The 17,638-nt window shown below is 37.7% G+C and overlaps 1 pseudogene; it reads left to right on the top strand.

Annotated features, from left to right (window-relative positions):
* Positions 1-15,835: 15,835 nt before the first annotated feature.
* Positions 15,836-15,949, top strand: Gm34210 (annotated as a pseudogene).
* Positions 15,950-17,638: the final 1,689 nt, after the last annotated feature.

The raw sequence follows: 17,638 nt of genomic DNA, 5'->3' as shown, positions 1-17,638 counted from the left end.
CAATCCATTTTATATCATCTATGAAACAGAACCATGGCCTTGACTTATTAAAATATTCATTTTAATGCCTTGGAGATGTTGCTGTGAATGAATACTTGAATGCCAGTGAGACCTTTCTCATTAAACACTTCTAGTCAATCAATATCAACTTTAAAAAATGACATACGCTCATTTTATATATAAAGTAAATTATATTTCAAAGCCAAAGCCATGGATTCAATAGAACTATGTAAAAATGCTTTCTGATTCCCAAGAAAGTACTTTAACTTGTGTTATCAAATGAGGCTACTCATATGGGAAGGCCAAACCGAGATTATAAATCATAAATTACTATTATAAATCCTCTAAAGAAAATCCCTCTTGTGACAGTTCCTCTTTTAGTAAAATAAAAACACTAACCAGAATTTACACTGTCATTTCTGAAGTAGATTTAGGCTGTAGATTAATGCAATAAAAAACAAAACGCTTTCAACTAAAATCTACCTCTTTCATTTGCCAGAAGATATTTATCCTCTTACTGCTTATCACTGGGATATGAATATGCTCTCATATTATGGTGTATCATTTGTCCTTTCATGTAAAACATCCCATATAACTTCATTTAGGAATTAAGTTGCTAAGTCACATAGAAAACTAAACATTCCTTGCCAAAGATGCATCAAGGAGCTCACCTTTATGAAGGATTGCCCCTTTACAAGACTGTCTTGTGGTTTTGGCATTGAGGGTAAAATACTGGTATTCAGTAAAATTACCTAGAAATGTCATTAAAATATTGTTTGGTGAGCTCATTTTGTGGAGCTGATTCTGGACTGGACTGAAGGCCAAGATTTGCATTTATAAATGATTCCACTTACTATCTACCTGATGAGAGAGCAAGAATAGCTGCTTGATTAACACTACTACATCTTCAGAAAGTAGGGCTTTAAAGCAGAATACTCATTAAAGCAGATAGCACTGTTTCACCGTTAAGGACTAAATATAGCTCCGTAACTGGCTAATCTAATAATAGCAAGATTTGCTTAAAAATTGTTATCTGCTGAGCCACAGATGTATTCCTTTAACTATCAAACAGATTCCATGATTTTAATACAAGTAGGACTAGGTAGAGAGAAGCAAATCTCATCCATTCTCTGGGCACATTTGGGGAAGACAACTGAATAAGCAGCGAGGAGGCTGAGAAGCCGGAAGTCTGATGCATTGATTTTATACTCACAGACGGAGGGAAGTGACCTCTCTGGTGCTGAGAGTCTTCCAGCACACAGGAATATTAGTTTAACAATCTACGTAGCCAAAAAGAGCAATTTGCTCTAAATTTTAAGTTGCAATTTATCCTGCTTAGCAGAGTGTTATTTTGCTATCCTTAAATGACATCACTTTAATTTTAGTTTACATTTGTTTGTCTTCAATTGAGTAAATGTAAAGCATGCAACATTCTCTTCTGTAACAAGAACAAAAATGAGCCACCATCACTGGCTTCCTGGGTTCTTTGGGGGCCTTGTAACCAGTGATCATTTTAATCCAGCACCTTTAAGAAAGTGAAAAAAGAGCTATGACTAGGTTTGTTTTCTCCTTATTACATTGCTATTATATGACTTTGATTTCCATTTCTGCTGTAGTTAAATTAAATTCTGCCCTTGAATAAGATGTTAGACAAGTATTCTTTGGCTAGTGAAGGAAAGTCAGAATCTAAAACAAACAACAAACCCATACCCTCTTCGGAGCACCATAAATTTACAAAGATCATAATAGAATACTCTGTAAGTATAGAGGAAATGCTGGGCAACAAAATACACACACACACACAAAAAAACACACTCATGCATGCACACACATGAATACACACACAAGCACACACACACACACACACACACACACACACACACACACACACACACACAGAACAAAGCTAAAACAGTTCTGTTACTTAGCATATAGGAGTGGGAAACTTTAGAAATAAACCAGAAAAAACCCAGTACATAGAAAAATAGTAGTAGCCTTAACAATATAATGTTGAATAATAGTGGCCTCCAAGGAAATCAGAGATAGGATTAAACAAAGCAAATGAATCACATGTCTTAAATTATCAGGAACAGTGGGATACAGCTAAGACAACTCAGAGAAGGCAGATTATTACAGTTTGTGCTGATCTGCAAGACAGCTCAGCAGGTAAAATGCCATACAGACCTGACAACACAGATATAATTTCTAGGTCCCATGATGGAGAAAAGGAACCCTAAAGTTGTCTTCTGACCTCCATTTACATACCTGTATTCACACAGAGATAACCAACATATGGAAGCACATGTAATAATAATTATGAAGAGAACTTACAAAGTTTTGAAGATTTTGCATAAATAAGTTAATGAATCATTTCAAGGCTTAAGAAAAACAAGTAGGAGTTAAACACAAAATGACTAGAGAGCCAGACCTGCTACGCAAGAGGGCAGAAATGAATGCAAGTGAATCTGAAAGAACCAAAAATTAAATAAAGAAAAAGTTGGCCCTGTAAAGTGAGCAATGAAACTAACAAACACCTAGTCAAACCAGGCAAAGGAATTTCAAATTAATAACATTGAAGAACAAAAAGATGTTCTTATGAAAGATTCCATTAAATTGTTCTAGTGAATGTAATGAACATTTAAATTGCCAAATACCAGATAAATTCTCTAGTGTGTGTAATGTATCAAAATTAAATTAGGAGTATGAAGCACATCTTATTTTTTTAATTAGGTATTTTCCTCATTTACATTTCCAATGCTATCCCAAAAGTCCCCCATACCCTCCCCCCCACTCCCCTACCCACCCACTCCCAATTTTTGGCCCTGGCATTCCCCTGTACTGGGGCATATAAAGTTTGCAAGTCCAATGGGCCTCTCTTTCCAGTGATGGCCTACTGGGCTATCTTTTGATACATATGCAGCTAGAGTCAAGAGTTCTGGGGTACTGGTTAGTTCGTAATGTTGTTCCACCTATAGGGTTGCAGATCCCTTTAGCTCCTTGGGTATTTTCTCTAGCTCCTCCATTGGGGGCCCTGTGTTCCATCCAATAGCTGACTGTGAGCATCCACTTCTGGGTTTGCTAGGCTCTGGCGTAGTCTCACTAGAGACAGCTATATCAGGGTCCTATCAGCACAATCTTGCTAGTGTATGCAATGGTGTCAGCGTTTGGAGGCTGATTATGGGATGGATCCCTGGATATGGCAGTCTCTAGATGGTCCATCCTTTTGTCTCAGCTCCAAACTTCGTCTCTATAACTCCTTCCATGGGTGTTTTGTTCCCAATTCTAAGAAGGGGCAAAGTGTCCACACTTTGGTGTTCGTTCTTCTTGAGATTCATGTGTTTTGCAAATTGTAACTTATATCTTGTGTATTCTAAGTTTCTGGGCTAATATCCACTTATCAGTGAGTACATATCATTTGAGTTCTTTTGTGATTGGGTTACCTCACTCAGGATAAACACATCTTATAACAATGGAAAGTCAAAACTGTATGGATTCTGCCAAAATCCACCAAATCTTTAAGAAACATCCAAAGCCAATATTTTCCAAACTGTTACATAAAGCAGTAATGGAAGAGCCATGAGCTAGCTCATTCCAAACAGCTAGAATTGCTCTACTATAAAAAAAAAAAAAAAAAAAAAACAAGAACATAAAAAATAGAAAAAAGGAAAATCAATTTTCCTGATGAATATAGACACAAAAATAAAATATTTGCAAACATAATTTTAAAAAAATACATTAAAGCGATCACATACCACAATCAAGTTGATTTCATTCCAGGGATGCAAAGACCAGACTCAACATATGTAAATCAATACATGTATTATAGCATATAAATTAGAGGACAGAAATCACCCTAATAAATATAGAAAAACCGTGACAAAGTTCAATATTCAGTTTTCATTAAAGCCAAATGGAAGCTGGTAAACAAATTTAAAAAATGCTATAATTTTGACTATGTATAGCCAGCATTATGCTAAATATTAAATAACCCGAAAGTTAGCAATATTAGGGTTAAAATCAGGGCCACGAATTCCCAATCTATGTTATTTTCAAAATACTGCTTAAGATATTAAGATTAGACAGAGCCAGAATCCAAAAGGGTAGCTGTAAAACAGGAAGAAGCTGCAGTATCTGCATTGGTAGACAACATGATCTTAATCATAAAGAAGATTCTAGATCAGGTGAAATTTTTCAGAAAAATAGCAAAATACAAAATCAATATGCAAAACCCAGTAACCTTTCTATATACTGATAATAAATTTGATAAGAAAATTTCAGTAAGAACAGATATCATTCACTATAACTTTAATAATCAACCAACCAACCAACAAACAAACAAAAACTTGGAATAAACAAGGTGCTGAATGCTCCTCAACACTACACAAAGAACTAAAAAAAAAATTAAAGACTCGTGAAAAGAGATGACTAAATCTAAAGGGGAAGGGTGGCATATGAATCTGAACAGAATTCTCAAAGGAAGAAATAAAATGGTTAAGAAACATATTCTTAAAGTCTTCAAACACTTTAGCCATCAGGGAAATGCAAATTTAAATGACTTTGAGATGTCATCTAATTCACCTGGAATGGCTAAGATGCAGAAAGCAACAGAATCAAATACTTGTAAGGGTGTGTGTGAAGGAGAGCTTCATTCATTGTTCGTCAGGTTGCAAACTGTTGTAGCCACATGGAAGTCATTGTGAAGAATTCTCAACAAGGTAAAAGTACATCTATCCTATGACCTAGCTCTACTGCTCTGTGACATATATGCAAAGGACTTGATATCCCACTACAGATATACTTGCTCAGCAATGTTCAGTATTAGACTATTCACACTAACTAGGAAATGGAAACAATCTAGACGTCAGTCAACTGACAAATGGACAATATGTGGCACATACAAATAATGTAATTCTATTTAGCTGGAAAGAAAAAAAGAAATTATGAATTTTTCAGGTAAAGGAATGGAAGGAACTGCTGGGTGAGGCAATTCAGATCTGGAGAGATGACAAACGTCCACATCCTATTTTATTTGTGGCTTCTAGCTCTAAAACTTCCAATGTGGGTACTTAATCTGAAGCAACCATAGAAAGGAAGGGAAGTGGAAAGGGGGAATTGAGAGAGTAGAGAAAAGGCGCTCTAGAAAGCTTGACAAGAAGATGCAGCATGGACCATGTAGAGACTGCCATATCCAGGGATCCACCCCATAATCAGCATCCAAACGCTGACACCATTGCATACACTAGCAAGATTTTATCGAAAGGACCCAGATGTAGCTGTCTCTTGTGAGACTATGCCGGGGCCTAGCAAACACAGAAGTGGATGCTCACAGTCAGCTAATGGATGGATCACAGGGCTCCCAATGGAGGAGCTAGAGAAAGTACCCAAGGAGCTAAAGGGATCTGCAACCCTATAGGTGGAACAACATTATGAACTAACCAGTACCCCGGAGCTCTTGACTCTAGCTACATATGTATCAAAAGATGGCCTGGTCGGCCATCACTGGAAAGAGAGGCCCATTGGACACGCAAAATTTATATGCCCCAGTACAGGGGAACGCCAGGGCCAAAAAGGGGGAGTTGGTGGGTAGGGGAGTGGGGGTGGGTGGGTATGGGGGACTTTTGGTATAGCATTGGAAATGTAAATGAGCTAAATACCTAATAAAAAATTAAAAAAAAAAAAAGAAGAAGATGCAGCAGCCAGGAGGGGGCAGGAGAAACACAGCAGGAACGCTAACTGAGGACAGGGAGGGAGTAACACAGATGGAGAGACCAGAAGGACAGATATATAAAACTAAGGGTGTTTAAAAAAACACTTAGAAATGTTATTTTTAAACACCTCTTAAAATACATATACACTATAAATATAATGATGATGATAATAATAATAATAACAAATGTACTGAGGTTATGCCAAACAGGATACTGATGCCTGCTTTTCCCCCTCCAGAACTGTATACTAATAAAAACTTGGGTTTCAGACATGGGAAATCTCCCTTTGAGGTATTGATCAGGGAAATCTGAGGGACAACAATATGAACACTTTCCATTGTCCTTGGATGCTTCCCAGACAGTGAAGGTAAGGCACTTATGCAGGAGACATCAAATTTAAAACACGGAATTTGGAAAAACAAATTGATTTCTCCAAGTTGATCTCAACTCCTTTTCCCTGAGGGCTACTTTTCTTAGTATCAGAAGAGTCCATGGAGAAAAGAAAACAGCAGACTTGCCCACCTGGAAAGCCTTTAAAACAACAATGACCTTGAAAGATATCCTGACTGGTACAATGACAATGATGGTACTTAAAATTTGGTGGGTAACCAGCGTCTGTCTAATTGAACTTCAAGGAACACACAAGTGGAGGACACTATGCCTGGTATGAAACCTAGAGAATGATCTGTAGTTGACGAGGGCATAGAGCCTAGAAAAGAATCTACTTCTGCCATTTTCCTACATCAGTGTCGTTTCTAAGTATTTTTAAGATCTTCTTTCTTGTACCCACAGATAAGTGTAGATCTCACTCCTCTTTGAAGATGCTTCCTTTTGTAATGTATAAAAGCTGTGATAGAGATCCCCAATCAGGCAAATGCAGAGAACAAGTGATAGCAGAGTGACCAGCCTTAACTGCTGTATCTATACCACAAGCCCTATACTTAAAAGACTATGAATGAGGAGGTGGTGGCTTCTAGACAAGACATGCTTATGGTGCAATAGTGGCTAAGGGTTATGGGAGTAACCAACTACTTTTTAATTAGATTTAAGGCCTGCTCCACAAGATGAAACCCATACTGGACTCAATTATTGGGTCATGAACTTTTATCCAGATAGATTATAGAACCTTGGCGGAAACCTACTACTATTTCTCTGCTAAGTGAACATACAATTAAACTAACTCCAGATAACCTATCGTTATAACCATCTGTGGGACAGGAGGAATCAGTGGAAGAAAATTCGGCCCTGTGAACATACCCTGGAAGGGATCTGGACTCATTCATATTCCTCACCAGAGGGGGCAGCTTGCTTTTGCTGTGCTATGGTGTGTCACCTCATGCCATAAACAACAAAACTGGTCCTCTATGAGCTGAATCCTCCAAGACAGCGAAGCAAAGCAAAGCAAGTTTTCACCTTGCATCCTGTATCTAAAACATGGCTCTCATTTCCTCTTTATTAACATAAATAAAAAGGAAACCAAGGAAATTAATAAGGAAAGATTCACTTCCCATAGAGAGAAGAAGAGTATGGTCCAACTCTTTTTATATGTCTTTCAGTATGAATGGCTGTGCCTCTCTTCATGTGGGTTCCAGTAGATGATAGGACTACTACTGGTTAGAATCTATGATCCCAAGGGATATTGTTAATGAGTGAAAGAAAAGTCGAGAATCTTAGGAAAATAGGTAGAGCTCATCTATCTTCTATCTATTTATAAGCCTTATCATCCAAATAGCACCTGCTACAAGTTTTTGGTGATGGTGGTTTTTGTATTTACTTGCTTTTGAGGCAGTCTTTCTATGTATATATAGCTCAGGCAATGGACTTACAATCCTCTTTCTTTTTGCCCAAGAATGCTAGGATTACAATCACAGATAATATTTAGCTTGTAGCATTGCATTGATAATCTCTTCTTTTCCTTAATTATCTGACAACAACCTCATATTTATTTAATTCATGAGTATTGCAATAAGTTTTTTTAATAATTTTGTTCCTATACTGAAAACACCATACTTTTATTTAGCAATCTGTTAACTTAACTATTTACCTTCACTTGTATTTAACATATTATATGGTAGAATTTCCTTAGTATACCTCTCATAATGTACTGGTTAGTTTTGTGTCAAATTGACACAAACTAGAGTCACCAAAAAGGACTTAGCTGAGAAAATGCCTCCATAAGAAAGATCAGGCTGTAGGCAATCCTGTAGAACATTTCCTTGTTTAGTCTTTTTATGGGGGGAGGGGTCAGCCCATTATGGGTGGTGCCATCCCTAGGCTGGTGATCCTCAGTTGAATAAGAAAGCAGGCTGATCAAGCCATGGAGAGCAAGGCAGTAAACAGCACCCCTCCATGGCATCTGCATCAACTCCTGGATCCAGGCTCCTGCTCCGCATGAGTTCCTGTGCTGACTTCCTTTGATTGATGAACTGAGTTTTGGAAGCATAGGCTGAATAAAACCTTTCCTCCTTATCCTATTTTTTTTATTTTTATTTTTATAAATATTTTTATTACATATTTTCCTCAATTACATTTCCAATGCTATCCCAAAAGCCCCCCATACTCTCCCCCCCACTTCCCTACCCACCCATTCCCATTTTTTTGGCCCTGGCGTTCCCCTGTACTGGGGCATATAAAGTTTGCGTGTCCAATGGGCCTCTCTTTCCAGTGATGGCCGACTAGGCCATCTTTTGATACATATGCAGCTAGAGTCAAGAGCTCCGGGCTATTGGTTAGTTCATAATGTTGTTCCACCTATAGGGTTGCAGATCCCCTTAGCTCCTTGGGTAATTTCTCTAGCTCCTCCATTGAGGGCCCTGTGATCCATCCATTAGCTGACTGTGAGCATCCACTTCTGTGTTTGCTAGGCCCCGGCATAGTCTCACAAGAGACAGCTACATCTGGGTCCTTTCGATAAAATCTTGCTAGTGTATGCAATGGTGTCAGCGTTTGGAAGCTAATTATGGGATGGATCCCTGGATATGGCAATCACTAGATGGTCCATCCTTTCCTCACAGCTCCAAAATTTGTCTCTGTAACTCCTTCCATGGGTGTTTTGTTCCCAATTCTAAGGAGGGGCATAGTGTCCACACTTCAGTCTTCATTCTTCTTGAGTTTCATGTGTTTAGGAAATTGTATCTTATATCTTGGGTATCCTAGGTTTGGGGCTAATATCCACTTATCAGTGAGTACATATTGTGTGAGTTCCTTCGTGAATGTGTTACTTCACTCAGGATGATGCCCTCCAGGTCCATCCATTTGGCTCGGAATTTCATAAATTCATTCTTTTTAATAGCTGAGTAGTACTCCATTGTGTAAATGTACCACATTTTCTGTATCCATTCCTCTGTTGATGGGCATCTGGGTTCTTTCCAGCTTCTGGCTATTATAAATAAGGCTGCTATGAACATAGTGGAGCATGTGTCCTTCTTACCGGTTGGGACATCTTCTGGATATATGCCCAGGAGAGGTATTGCTGGATCCTCCCGTAGTACTATGTCCAATTTTCTTCATGGTGTTTCATCGCTGCAATAAGAACCCTAAATAGGACACATTATATTCCGTTTTTCTTCTACTTTAATTAATCTTCTGTGACCTGATTTTCTTATTGCATCCTATATATTTCTTAGATTAATTTTAAGTTCATTCTACTTTCTAATACAAAATAATCTATCAAAATAATTTAGTTAAAGTAAAAGAGAACACTAAATGTTTTATTGTATGGTCCTGATCTGAGGCCTTATTTATGTGAGACAAGGTCTTGTCTCTGGCCTTGCACTTAATGTATAGCTCAGGGTGTGCTTGAACTCTCTTCCTTCTGCTTCAGTCTCTTGAGAACAGAAATTACAGATATAAGTCACCACTCTGCTGCCCTTCTGATTTATAAAGTACTTACTTTGTCCCTACTTTATCAATTATTCATAAACTCCATTTTAAAAACTCTCTAGTCTTTATAGATACCAAATAACTACACACTACATATAATAACTTGGCTTCTATGACTCTAATAAAATAAGTGAGGTTTTTTGAAGCCTGACTGCATTACCATCAAATATGATGATAATAAACAGACATCTTGACTCTGATTCTCAGAGAAATATCTATGGAAAGACAGTTCCAAGTCTAAATTTATAATAAATGTCTAAACTATTTTCTAAATATACACTGAAATTTGAAATAGTTTCTTTTTCTAAGAAAACATTGTTGACTACTGCCAGCAGAGCTGTTATTTCTTAGCAATGACATTTCACTCTGTGGGATTTCTGATATTTATCAGCTTCCCCCCACCCCAAGCTCGCTGCTTTGTTTAGAAGGAAATGATTCAGCCTCCATGATGGCTTGGCAGGAAGGAACAGTTTTAACATTTTTTTTTTCTCTTCACAAAATGTGTCTTTCTAATTGTCAGAAACCACAAACTCCACAATACTTTCAGGCTCCCAGTCATGTGGTTGTGCTAAAAAGAACCTTACAGTCACTCATTTCACTTCATTCAACTCCTGAAAGCCAAGAGAGAAGGCACTGAAGTGAGTTAAAAGACACCCAAAGTCAAAGAACTTACATCCTAGAGAGAGAGCATCCAATGGGCAAACACAAATGGGTAACAAATGGATTGCGAAAATGTCTAAGAAAACAACACAGGAAAGAGAAAGGGGGTGGACATTCATGATTATGGTCTGGAAACAGGAAAAGGCACTAAGAAAACAAAATTTCAATAGATGCCTCAATAAAAGGAGAGTGAGAGAGAGGAAGAAGAAGGAGAAGGAGGAAGAGGAAGAGGAGATGGAGGTGAGATAGTGGAGACAGACAGGGGAGGGAGAGGGAGGGGGAGAGGGGAGAGAGAAGAGGAGAGAGAGGTAGGGAGGGAAGTAGAGAGAGGAGAGAGAGAGAGAGAGAGAGAGAGAGAGAGAGAGAGAGAGAGAGAGAGAGAGAGAGAGAGAACCTGTCTTTTGGAGAGAATGCACTGTGGATTAATCTGGGTAGTTCCAAGAAGAGAGGAGAGGCTTTTGGGATCCATTTGGCCAGGGCCATATCAAGCTGGGCTCTTACTTGAGTGGACTGCATTTGGTTGGAATTAGATTTTGCTGCATGTAATGTAGTAATGTAAAGCAGTTTCCATAGCTCTAACAGAATAAGCTCATTTCTCTTACCAAAAAGTCTGTAAGATCAAATCTATGTCAATTTTAGTTTTGATTTGCAAAGTCCTTTAGTTCACGAGATGTTCATGGTTTTTGAAAAAGCTCAGATTATGTGTAGCAAAATGGAAAGCATATGTAAAACACAAGTCATAGAAACAAAGCAGTTTTTGCATGCAGAAATAACTTCAATGTATGAGTATAACTCATCCTAATGTCTATCAGTTTGCCTATAGATTACAGATTCTTGACTACATCTGTGGTCTGAATCCAAATAGGAAGAGATTTTGGCCTTGTTGTTGGGAAAAAATTTCTCTCATTGAATTGTTATCAATCTTTTGGTAACTCTATAGAGTGAGGTTTTGTAGTAGATCATTGAAAAGTAGGGAAGTCTAGTGCTCCAAATTATCTACTGCTCCATGAGGTAAAGTCAGAGAAACACCTTTGATCTTTGAAAATGAGAGTAACTTGACTTTAGGGAAAACATACATGAACACATATGTGCAGGTGTACAAATCACCATCTCGTTTTGTGCAAGATCTACCATTGATGTTTATAATTAATAGAGGAGTGATGTTACCATTTTAGAAGTTGCTTGATTACTAAAATTGTTTGTATGTATTACTATCTATACCCGTATTTATAATTTTAGACTATATGAAAAATATTGAATGTCCCTAGTACTTTATATATTCACGAGTATCTATTATAAATAAAGTTTTCATTTTTCCGTGTGTAGTATTTTAACATATGTAATGGAATTTAGGCTAGGTATGCAGATAAAGACATATATACACTAGGAAGCTTTTATGTTTACTCTTAGTTCCAGGTGGCTCCCAATGTTTACTCTTAGTTCCAGGTGGCTCCCAATGATAACTCAGCCTCTAGAAATTGATCACATGCCCAGAATTAGAGTCCATTGGAAGAAAACCACTTTTTCTAAATATTGAAGTAGTTTTATAGGCCACAGTTCAATAAAATTTAATAGGAACTTCTGACTTGTATGTTAGTATATAAAATATCTAGAACACACAGAAGATCTGGAAGATCTTGAATTTATACATTCTTTTAAAAATTATATACAAAATTAGTTTTGATGTCTGAAAAACATGAAATTAGTTTTGATGTTTTGACTAGTTTTGATGTCTGAAAGACATGAAAGACCAGTATACCATGTAATTAGGATTTTGATAATTTACATTTATATATTGTAATATCAACTGTTATTTATATACATAATTTATATTCATAAATATATATCCTTAATTAGAAGGATATTTAACATATATTATTATATATTTGTATCTTTGTTGAATTAGTGCTTTAGATTTAATTTGGTGTCTTCATTTGGAGGAATTTGCCAGTGTTTGTCTGGAAGCAGCCTCCCTGAGGAATACTGGTTCATCTCCAATTCTGACTGTACATTAAAAAGCAGTGAGGCTACGCATAAGGAATCCAGTGCACTTGAAAATCAGGGAATGGGTAGTAAACCAGAATGAGAGACTCTTGAACTCCATTTGGAGCACATTTACCAGGCAAAGGGCGTACAGTGTGCTGTCAGCTTTATTCCCCACATTGAAGGATAGTGTGTTCTGTTCCATGTCAAGTGTTCTAGCATGACTCAGAAAATAAAGGGAAAGCACTGAGTCTGGCTAGAAAAATTCCTAACATTCTAACTTACTGTGCTTATAAAATTCTAAAAAGAAGTTGTATAGGATATGGTAAAAACCGTAATTCTGAAATACAGTTGAATATGCCACTGAAGTATATACATGCTCATTTATCCATTCATCACTTCTGTGTGCAATCACTGAGCTTCTCCTAAATATTGGACATGGTACTCTGCACTTCTCTCATCCATTGTAGATGTGACATGGGAACTTTTGAAGATACACATGAAAAATCAAAAGGCCACAGTAGCTAGGGGAGTGAATTATGCAAAGACCCAATTCAGGTACTCTGATAGGAAAAAAGATAGCACTCTGGAAATGACGTTTATTTAATATTCCAAGTACTTCATTAATGAAACAGACTAACAGTAAAAATACCGAACATGGAACCTTTATGCTTAAAGGTGGGGGAATGCACTTGTGGTCATGCTTACAGAAACGGCCATATTGGTGTGATTTTGTTTCATTTTAGCCATGAAGAATTTCCATGGTTCATGATGGTAGTTTCCAGACAGCAGGAATTAAGAGGAAAAAAGAAATATGGGAAAGGAAGGAAGGAAAGAAACCAGATATTTAAGTTCTGTGTAACAAGATACGTTGAGAGTACCTACCATCAGGAAAATGACTAGAAACAGCCTAATATTTCTAAAGAAGTGCTTGCTAATGGAAGCAAATGCTTCAGGATAAGTGACTAAAAATCCAGCATCAAAGCAATCTGGAGGCTCCCTAATGTGCATTGAGGTGTAACAGGCCTATCACAGACCCAGAAGCCCCAAACACACACAGGTTTAGTCAAAGGGGGAGATGGAAAAGGAAGATCACTGCAGGAAATGGAGCTAAAGGCAACATGAGAAGAAAGCAGTTTGCTGATAGGACTTCAGCAAAGCCATTTGCAGTTAATTATAAACCTCTTTTATTTTAGTGTGAACTTACATTGAAAACTCCTGTCATTCTGTAACATGTGCGGGATTTGGTAGGGACACCTTGATAGCTCTCTCTTTTGCTCATCAGATATGGAGCTTTGAAATAAAGCTTTATATCTGTGGAGATCCAGGATGAGGGCTGGGTGAAGGGAATGCATGCAGTTGTGGTTTTCTCCTGAAAACCAATTATAAATGAAACACACACACACACACACACACACACACACACACACACACACACACACTTTGTAGCCTTGTGTATACATGTTATTTCCTTAATGACTATGCTAGCTCTTTGTGGAGGTAATTTGCAGCTTTGTTAGGATGATCTAAAGCAGCCACTACTTTAGCGATGAAACAGCTCTAGGTCTCAGGATTAGGATTTCAGTGGGGCTGTGCTATAGTGAGTCAAATATTCAGGGTGCTCTGGAAGGTGCCCATAGCAGACTGGCATAGTGGCCCAAAACTCCTGGCTTTCCATGTTGTTGTGAGCTCCAGAGCCTTTTCGTACTTCACAGCTTTCCAGAAAACATGGTTTGCTTGGGTTTTGTAATTCAGTAAGCTTAAAAAATGGACTGCGTAAAGGATACACATATCTGAATATTATGGGCATATTTCATTGTATGTGAATATCTCAAAGAAGTACTTGAGGGAGAAAAGCATAAATTTTTCAAGAGAATGGGGCTGAGATAGAGGAAAAAAGCAAATAATCATAAAGAAAATAATTAAAGACAGCCATGAACAATCAATTAATACACACACACACACACACACGCACGCACACGCGCACACACGGGATCAAAAGAATGAAACATAACACGTATTTAAAACAAAAAGCATCCAGAAAGAAACCAGAATTTTGAGTTGAGTTTTACAAATGAAAGTTGACCCAGAGTGAAGTATTCTAAAACATATTCTAGCGTAATTTTATATCTTAAGGACTCCTGGGACAAGTGGTAGGCTAGGAACTGCTTTTTGGTGAGTGACTATAAAAGAGAGAATAAGAAATGGAAAGAGGGAGCTCTGTTACAAAGTTAAAGAGAGGACAGGCTGTAGAAATTTACAATGATGGTAAGAGGCCACCTGAAAGGAACCAACTTATATGAGAAATAAGTCAAGCATGGCTCCAGCTACACGGGGCTTCTGTGTGGGGAGGAGAATCTGAGCATCTTCCACAGGTGAATCACTGACTTGTTTAGCCTGACGATAAGCCTATGACCCTCATCAGCTTCAGATCCAGTTGTGGGTTTTGATGACACAATGATTCCTCTTGAGGATGGATAGGCAGTAGAGGAAATCACTTTTGTTGGGCGCAGACAAAAGTGTTTTCGATACAGAAGATGACTGAATCTACTGTTCAAAATTGAATTGCCCTAGGAATCTCAGGATAGGACCCTCATTTTGGCCTGCCATAGCTCCAGGGTGTGCAGAGTCTTTTGGAGAGAGTTATAGAAAAGGACGAGAGTTGAACACTAACAATTCAAAGGGAGTGGGGTAGGAGATGGTAGCTCAGTCAAGGAAACTCTTCAGAGCCCTACCTTTGATGGTCAGGAGTGGGTCCCATCAGCTGAGTCTATCCTTGGAGTCTTAAAACTCTGGGTTTGCTGTGAGTGGGTGCCTTTAGAGCTATTTGCCTGCTGTTGATCACTGCAGAGTCAGAACTTACTAGCATCCAGACTGATCCCTCTAGCAGGGCGATTAACACCAAGTACCTCCGGAAACACCTAAGATAGGTCCTCTTCCAGTATGGATCTTGATGTTGTGAGAGCATTCCATATTAACAAAGCACTTAGAGTTTCCCGGTCAGATCCCTAGATAGGGCATTAGCCACCACAGGGGTATGTGCTCAGCAGATACCTCAGGTATGGGAAACACAAAAACTACCACGCTGAAGACAGCTCTGGTGGACAGCAGACACTTGTCCAATACAGATTAGACAACTGTATGTAGAAAAGAACAAAGCAAAACAAAACAAAAACAAGAAAACAACAAACAATGGAAACATGAGTTTACAGATTTTGTGTCAAAGCGCCTTTTGTCTCTCTTTTCTTTTCTATCTCTGCACATTTTCCTTCTTTCCCTATGATATACTTTTAATAGTATTTTGACACCAGCTTATTTATTCTTAAAATATACATGCTCTTTAAAATTCCTCTTCTTACATTCATCTAATTTTGTCTTTGAGCATTTCCTCTACTGAGAAATAATTTTAGTGTTTTCTTCCCTCCATTTCCTCTTCCTAAAAACAAAATTCTTTCCGTCTCTTCACGTTAAGCCTCCCCTCATCTCTACTTCTCACCATCTTCTTTTATCTCATTTGCTTGCCATTTCCACAAATGCTTTAAATAATTTAAACGTCAGAGCTTGTGCAATGATAGAGTCAGAGCCTAGTGGAGCTGGTTAGGATGATCACGGACTTCTAGCTCATCACATTCACTAACGTGCTGGGCATGTCGCTTTTCATGCTTCTGTTTTTTTGTTAATACGTGGCAATCAACAATCCCAAAAAGCAGAAATGAAAGTGGCATTTTTCTCCTCTGCGGAATTCGAGGACATAGTCTGAGGCAATATCACTTCACCTCTCCTTCCATCACAGCATACATAGCAAACACACCTGGATATTTCCGAACAAAGTGACTACATTCTTTTCTACTCCCTCCTCCATACATACACATACACATACACATACACATACACATACACATACACATACACATACACATACACATACACATACACATACACATACACATACACATATACATATGTACCTATGTGCCTATGTGCCTATATACCTATACACCTATATACCTATACACCTATCACATAAACACATATACATATATAAAACATAGAATACATATATTTTAAATTTTATTTTATATTACATATAAATAAAATACATATATAAATATATATGTTATATATATAATATGGTACATATATTTGTGGTCAAAAATAATTTTAAACTTTATGTCATATCTACACTATTTCTACAGTTTTTTATGATTATTAGTGAAACTTTCATGAATTTAACTGATTTTAAGTGTATGTGTGCATGTGTGTATGTGTATGCGTGTGTATGTGATATGTATGTGTGTGCCTGTGTGTGCCTGTGTGTGTCTGTGTGTCTGTATGTGTGTGTGTGTGGCCTAGTTTAATGTCGGTGCTGCTACAGCAGTTTGATTTTTACTCTGTGTGTGGTCTGTGAGTGGAAGCTTCAGTAGCAAGCTGTTCAAAGATGTTCAGATCACAGTGCAAGAATGCAGCAACCACAGAAAAGCAAGGCAGTGCGCCTTCTTTAAAAGATTATAACTACGACTCATGGGATCAAAACTGAAACAGAAAAAATGCCAAGTCAGGATTTCAAGTTTACTGACAAAAATGCTCAAGGATCTAAAAGGTGATTGAAACACACAATGAATTAAACCCAGGACCTGAAGCTTAAAATCAGCAGTGAGGACAAGACACATCAGGGATGTGGATGAGAAAATTCCCAGCACGTATGAAAAATTAAGCAAGGAAACAGAGACTTTGGGAAACAAACAAAAAGTGTCAAGAGTGGAAAACCGAGTGAGGAGGGGTCTCCAGCTCTGCCACCCAGCATAACCTCGGGCTTGCTGGCCCAGGAGCTCCAGGGTGAGTCCTCTGTCTTCATCTCAAAGCTCACCATAGTTCTGGAGCTGACTACAGATGTGTGCTATTACACCCAGGCTTTTTACACTGAGTCAGAAATTAAACCCAGTTTATACAGCAAGTTCTTTAATTTCTTGCTTTTGAATTACAAAAGCAGATTAGAGTTCTTGTGACAGAAACTACACAACCCATACAAGGTAAAGTATTTACTATCTGTACATCACAAAAGGTTCATTAATCCTAGTTCTCAATAACTGCTCACACCAAAACTTGCCATTATTAGTCATTTTTATAACAACTTTGCGTAGTTTAAAGTGGCTTATTTCACTTAACATAATACTTTAGGTCCATCATTTTCTTAACTTCAAAAATATTAACTTTCAATAAAATTATTGATATTATCGCCAGCATATTACTTAGTGTAGAAACTCCAGAATTATACTTGCTACTAAGTATTATATATCCTACCGTTCAATACTATACTGGTGACATTTAATACAGTTAAAACAGATAGGTCAAAAAGTATATCCCATTCTAGGTGGTATTGCTATATACTTAGATAACTCAACAGC

The sequence above is a fragment of the Mus musculus genome, chromosome 9 (assembly GCF_000001635.26).
Source record: "Mus musculus strain C57BL/6J chromosome 9, GRCm38.p6 C57BL/6J".
Taxonomy (NCBI): Eukaryota; Metazoa; Chordata; class Mammalia; order Rodentia; family Muridae; genus Mus; species Mus musculus.
The sequence above is the reverse complement of the archived record's forward strand: the minus strand, read 5'-3'. Positions and strand labels throughout refer to the sequence as shown.